Raw genomic sequence first — 7045 nt, forward strand, 5'->3', positions numbered from 1 at the left:
ATCATGATTTAACCTATTCATGTTAGCGGGGGAGAATTGTACCTCTATTGCCTGCAGTGTATTTGGAATATGTACTGTATATGTACTACATATAGAATACACTGCAGCAATAGATTTACAATTATCCAATGCTAACATGAATAGGTTAAATGATCCATAGTACAACTACATATTATGTACTATGGATTATGATTTCATCTATTCATGTTAGCAGGGGAGAAATTGTAACTCTATTGCTGCAGTGTACTGGACGTGTGTGCTGTATATGTACACATATACAGTGTGTGCTGTATATGTACCACATATACAGCACACACGTCCAGTACACTGCAGTAATAGATGTACAGCCAGCCCTGTTCCAGCTTCCCTCACTCACAGTTTCACTCCAATCCCTGTTGCCTCACGCGGTGCCTCTCGTAGTCGGCTCTGGGCAGGATCGCTGCATCGCGTCTCGGTGCTCAGCTTGTGGGAGGCGCTCACAATTCTCCCCTGCTAACATGAATAGGTTAAATCATGATCCATAGTACATATACAGTACACACATCCAGTATACTGCAATCTGCAGCAATAGAGTTACAGTTCTGCCCTGCTAACATGAATGGGTTAAATGATCCGTAGTACAACTGCATATTATGTACTATTATGTACTATGGATCATTTAACCTATTCATATTAGCCGAGGATAATTGTAAATCTATTGCCTGCAGTGTATTGGGAATATGTACTGTATATGTACTCTATATGTAGTACATATACAGTACGCACTGCCAATACACTGCAGGCAATAGATTATTCTTGTTCCGACTCCCACTTCTAAACTTCCCACTTCACCCCAGGCCCTCCCTTCCTGTTCGATGATGGCTGGTGCCTCACGATGTGTCTTGCAGGTGAGGTCTTAGTCAGCGCTGTGCGGGAAAGCAGCGGCGTGTCAGCGATGGTCCGGTGGGAGGAGCTCCATGGGGGTCCTAATTTAGCTGGCCGGTGACTGCCCAGAGGACCCCGACACGCGCTCCATCTCTGGGCAGCCTGAAGGCACAGAAGAAAAAAAATAGCACAAGCATCGGCGCTATGTATCGGAGCATTTTGACAAGTACAAGTACTTGTCAAAATGCCCTGCATCGGTCCCAATACCGATGCTAGTATCGGTATCGGGACATCCCTAGTAACAACTACCCCTTACTTGAGGGGGGCGGCATCCGGATGCCTCCTTTGTGAAAGGGGCACCCAGATTCCTATAAGTCCCCCTGCCAGCAGACCCCCACAATCAACAGGCCAGGGCTGTGGGGAAGAGGCCCTTGTACTCATCTACATGGGGACATGGTGCTTTGCCAGGGGGGGACCCTGGCAAAGCACCCTCCCCATGTTGAGGGCATGTGGCATAGTATGGCACAGGATGGGGGCGCACACTCATATCCCCCTTTCCTGCTCTGCCAGGCTGCTGCTCAGATAAAGGTTCTGGAAGGGAGTTTTTAGGTCTGGTAAGAATTTTAGGGGAGACCCCAATGCCAAAAAAAAAGCATTGGGAAGGGAACTCCACTCAGTTTTTTTGTTTGTTTTTTATCGTTTAACAGCATAAATAATTCCAAATGACATTTGGAAAAAAATTTGGTGCGTGACAATTTTCATCATCAAAAATTCAGATACGTTTGGATCTGTTATTTCTTTCATTCGGAAGGAAATTCGGATGCATCCAAATATGCCAATATTTGTCCGAATTTCAATTCGGAAGGAAATTGATCTTACATGTCTACTGTAACGGTGCAAGACATTATTTTTGTCGCTTGACCTCAGCTGCCAAATTTCTAATGTTTGCTGAAGGGAAAATCCTGCGCCTCAAAGTTTGCAGCCAATTCTACTGTTCCAGCACCCAGAAATATTTGTGGCCATTGTCTTTCAGATAATACACTCTTTGTCTCTCCCTCTTATATTGCAGCCTAACTAAGCTGCTTACATACTATCCAACTAACAGTCAACAATAAACAAGGCAGAACAACAGTAGTCTCATAAACAGGTTAGCTGGCAAGGAGACACGGCCACAAGGGTAGGAGTTTAAATAGTCTCTCATTGATCTGTGTGCATGCCCAGCATCAAGGTTGCATGCCAATGCATGCTAACACAAATGCACGCCAAAGCCAAAAGACCACAGATGGACAGGATGGACCAGGCCCCTGGCTGAACAGATGTGGACCTTAGAGGTACTGGTAGGTGACATGGGCTCACCTGAGGTGCGGAGTCTAAGCGCCACCTAGGTGTTCACCAGAGCACCCCATAAGGAGTGATGGACCATGACCCTAATGGCCCTCGGGCTTCTTTGGTGCAAGATGTCCCCAGGTCATGGCCCTCAGGATTGCCAAACCAAGGGGATCTCACAAACATGGTGGCTGCGATGAGGGGACAGGTAAGAGCACTGTAGCTGGTCCAGGTTTGAGATGAGGTGAAGGCAGGTGGCAGGCAGGAGTAGTCAGTGTCCTAGCAGATGTTGAGGCAGGCAGCAAGCAAGAGTAGTCAGTGTTCAGGCAGAGGTCAAAACAGGTGGTAAGCAAGAATACCAGGAATGAGCATCTACCGTTAGACTAAAATAGGGGTGCCCATTAGGTTGATCGCGATGTCCTGTCCTCCTGCCATGGGGCCTCTCCTCTGGATCCCCGCTGCTCTCCCCCATCTGTATGCAGCGGAGATCCGAGGAGAAGTAAAGGAAGCTCTGCAGCCGATGGCGAATCTGACAGCCAGCAACTCTCTCTCCTCATCGCTTGAAAATGCTGCTGTGATAGCAGCTCTCTCCACCGATACCCCCGCGGCTGAAGTGCTTCCTTCACTTCTCCTCGGATCCCCCACTGCCTCTGCCGGGAAGAGCAGCGGGGATCCAGAGGAGAAGTTGCAGGCTGAGCCCCCCTGTGTGCATGGCCGAGCGGAGGAGGATAGGTATCAGTGATATGTACCAATCCTCTGTGGAGGACATACACTTGAGTGATCAGCTGATCACATAGTACTAACTCCCCAGTTATGAATGAACCGGAAGGGCTTTACTTCCCTTCCTGTTCATTCATGAGTTTCTCAAACTCGTTAATCAGAAACTGGATGATAGTAAATATTTTCTGAATGAATGGGACGCTTCTGTGCTTTCCATTCATTTAGAACAGAGGCTGCAGAAAAAGAGATTGAGGACTTTGTGTCCTCAACTTCTTTTTCTATTTTAAAAGGGAAATATCAGAGATCTGTTTCCCCAAAGCCAAAAAGTAGTAAAAAAATAAATAAATTCTGGAGGCAGGGCACTGAGTGATGTCACACGCCTGTTGAGGGGGGGTGTCACGTTTTCTTTCTTGCCTCGGGCGCAAAAGGAGCTAGCTACGGCTCTGCTCCACAGCTTTGCTCCTGCGGTGCTCATGTGGCTGCCGGCTGAATGTGTTAGACGCCACAGATGGAAAGGGGCAGGAGACCTCTCCCCGTGTGCAACGTCGGCCACATTCGGCGATACGAGCACCGCGGGCGGACAGGACGCCGGTGCCTCTAGAATGCACTGGGATGCAAGCCGGCCGAACCCCTTGCGTTCAGGGGGCGGGAGGGGGCATGGGGTTGTATTGAAGTCAATGGCACCGCAGCCATGTCCCCCACCCACAGTGTGATCGCCCGCAACCGGAACGCAAGCACATTAGTGCCTGCATTCCGGTCAAGTGCGGTCTGCAAAAATAGTGCTTGCAGCATTTTTGCAGATTGCACTGGACTGGAACGCATGCACTAATGTGCCTGCATTCCGGGTGTGGGCGATCGCACTGCGGGTGAGGGGCGTGGCTGCGGTGCCATTGACTTCAATGCACAGCCATGCCCCCTCCCGCCCCTGAATGCAGGTGTTTTTTTGCTTGTAGATCTCATTTAGCTCGTCATTTGAAAAGTAGATTTCGAGATGAAAAATTGTGGATGCCCCTGGCCTAAAACTTTGTTGTAAGCTTCATCTTTTCCTCTCGTATTGCGGCCTTACCAAGCTCCTTACATACTGTCCAGCCACTGAACAATATCGGGGGATATTGTCTTTCAGATGAGAAACTTGAATTTTTATTGCAAGATAAAACCTGTCTGGTCTCTCCCTCTTACAATACAACAATTGGGGATGCAGGGATGAGAGGAGGCTTAGGGAATGAGGGGGTTGTGATTTTAAAGTGTTTTTTGTGCACTGTTTTGAAAGTGAATACATTTAAGACAATGCAATGTGGTACTGCAAAAAAAAAAAAAGCTCACAATCTATACTATTCAACAGTTTTGTCAGTGACCAGTTTGTAAGAAGTGTTTGTGTTTGTAAGAAGTTGAGGGCTTTAGCTTTATTTTTTAGCGGTCGCATGTGAGACCGGGCCCTGGGGTTCCGCCACTTCGGGGCCCAGAAAGGAAGAAGGGTCCCTGGAAAAATATGCAATCTACAATGTGTGAGTGTGACAACAAAAAATCGTAATTTATATTCATCACAAGAAATGTCATATGAGATGATACAAAGAAATACAATTATCTTGTAAAAAAAATATATAATGTATGCAAATCATTTATAGAGCACACAATGCTGAATGCACAGAATGTTATACCCTCTATCAGTGTGCAATTCACTTCAATGTCTCCAAAGAGTTGGCAGAACTACCAGGGTCACAGTGGTCCCATGTTCGAACAGGCACTGGCGTTCTGCTACTTGGGGGGCCCGGAAAGGAAGAAGAGGGCCCAGCCCCAGTAACCACCGAGGCACCGGCATTGCCTCCGGGGACTAGAACTCCCAGCAGGCCAATGCTCCGCAGCAGGGGGGGGGGGGCTTTATGGTTTCTTGCACCGGGGCCCTGAGGTTTCTAGTTACGCCTCTAAATGGAGTGTAAATAACATACAAAACGTTATTCTTGTATCAAGCAATACTATCTTGTAAAAAGTGCTATGGCAACAAAAACTTCCAGTTACACTCAATCAATTTACACTTCAAACATTTTAAAACCCATTTTCTGGTCTACTTTTGCATCAGACTGGCACCACAACAGATGTTTTGGTATAATCTTGATGTTTTGACATGGTAGTTAAAGCCCAACTCCAGCCAAAACTTTTCTTTTTGTTTTGGATAGCATAGGTGAGATTGATACTTTGTCTGTATGTGTACCCAGTAAGTAGATACTGTATCCTCTTTCTTCCTATTTTGTTGAAAGGGTATCAGTGGGACAGGAAGTAATGGGAAATCACTTCTACGGGGACAGAGGCAGCAACAAAAACATCAGTTTTAGAATAGAGAGAAAAGGATTAAAACCTTTTAAAAATGTTTATTGCTCTCTGCACTGTCCTGTCTTTTTGATCCCAATCCCTCATTTTTTCTCCTGGTGTCACAGGGCTGTAATTTGAACATAACATGAGGGAGGTCACAAACAATGAAAACCTGCCAGATTTTCTAAACCTTCCAAACTAAAAACAAAAGTTTACTTAACTGTTGTTTTCTACAATACATTTAGATGCCCAACCATTTCTGTGCTTTGCCCTGTCTATAAATGCCAGCCAAAAGCATTACAATACAAATATAAAACATTTAAAATTTAGCATTTGTCAAAGCTAAATGTATTTTTTCAGCATGAAGAACTGTAAATGCAAAGTAAAATCCACTACCTTAACATAAAATAGACTTTGTCATTAACTGGGGCAGTATAAACCTTTTGGTGGGAAGAAAAGGTTTAAGAATCACACTGATCCCTTAAAGAATAAGGGCTTGTTCACAATAGCACAAGTGTAGGCAACCTTGGCACTTAAGCTGTTGTGCAACTACAAGTCCCTTGATGCGTTGAAAGCCTCTGACAGTCATGTGTCTAATTCCCAGAGGTGGGCATGATGGGATTTTGAAGGTTGCCTTCCACTGCACTGGCGGCTAGTGGCAGTGGTGAGCTGCAGTGGCTTGCCTTGTTACAATGCAAGGCATAGTTCAATTTTTTTATTTGCTTCCTTTCTTAACTTTATTTGTTTGACTTATTTCTCCACACAACATCGGTTTGCATCCATGTATGTCTGCATTTTACCAAACCCCACCGCACAGCATATCACACCCAACAATTGTTTTCCATGTGCCCTATGGTGACTTGCATTGGTGAGTTGCAAGTGTGAAAAGAATGTCAGTCACTGAACATAATGTGGAGGGGCCCTAAGAAGAGGAACTTTTCCAGGCAAATTGGGATAACACTATTTTATATGTTCTCATTTACATAGCATAACTTAAAAAAAAAATCAATTGCTGCTTACATTTTAATTGTGCTTTTCTAAAAAAATCCAGGACTAGTTTTTCTCCCCTATGCAATGTAAAGGAGGGGGTTGAGGAGTTAATATTTACCAAAATTCACACTGTCTGGTGTGTGCTGGCAGATTGTATTATCATTTGTAAACTAGATTTGAACACTGTCTGTCCTAACAAAGGGTCAGCATTGTATGTTTACAAGGGGAAACACACTTTGTCCCCACTTTGTCTAGGGACAGGCTCACTTTACCCACAGGCCTGCTCCAAAGAAACATCTTAAAAGGTAAGAATTTGTTTCTCAATTATTTTTTGGTATGCCGTGTAAATTGGAATACATAACAAACATATAGTTAGGTTTTCTAAAATTTGACTGCTAAAGTGGAAATAAACTTTAAATTTCTTTCTCATCCATTGAGGAAGACAATGATTCAGATACTGTTGTTTTTTTGCTAGTAACCAATCCTCCTGTAGGCGGCAATATAACCCAGACGTATCTGAAATCCTGTGTCCCTCAACTTCGGAAAACGGATTTTACAGTGAAGGCAAAAATCCTACTTTCTTTCTCACCCATTGATGGACACAGGAATTGAGATACTGTCCAATTATATGGACATCTACATGAGGATTAGACACTAGCAAAAAAAAGGACAGTATCTGAATTCTTGAATTCTTGTCTCCCTCAATAAAGTCCCAGGAAAGGATTTTTTGTGAGTACAAAAATCCTATTTCAATGGTGGTACCCTTGGAGCAAAGTCAGAGACATTTACAACACACAAGAAGGACACATCTGCAGGGAAGAGTAAGCATCATAATGCT

The sequence above is a fragment of the Nanorana parkeri genome, unplaced genomic scaffold (assembly GCF_000935625.1).
Source record: "Nanorana parkeri isolate BGI_ZX_2015 unplaced genomic scaffold, ASM93562v1 scaffold751, whole genome shotgun sequence".
Lineage (NCBI taxonomy): Eukaryota > Metazoa > Chordata > Amphibia > Anura > Dicroglossidae > Nanorana > Nanorana parkeri.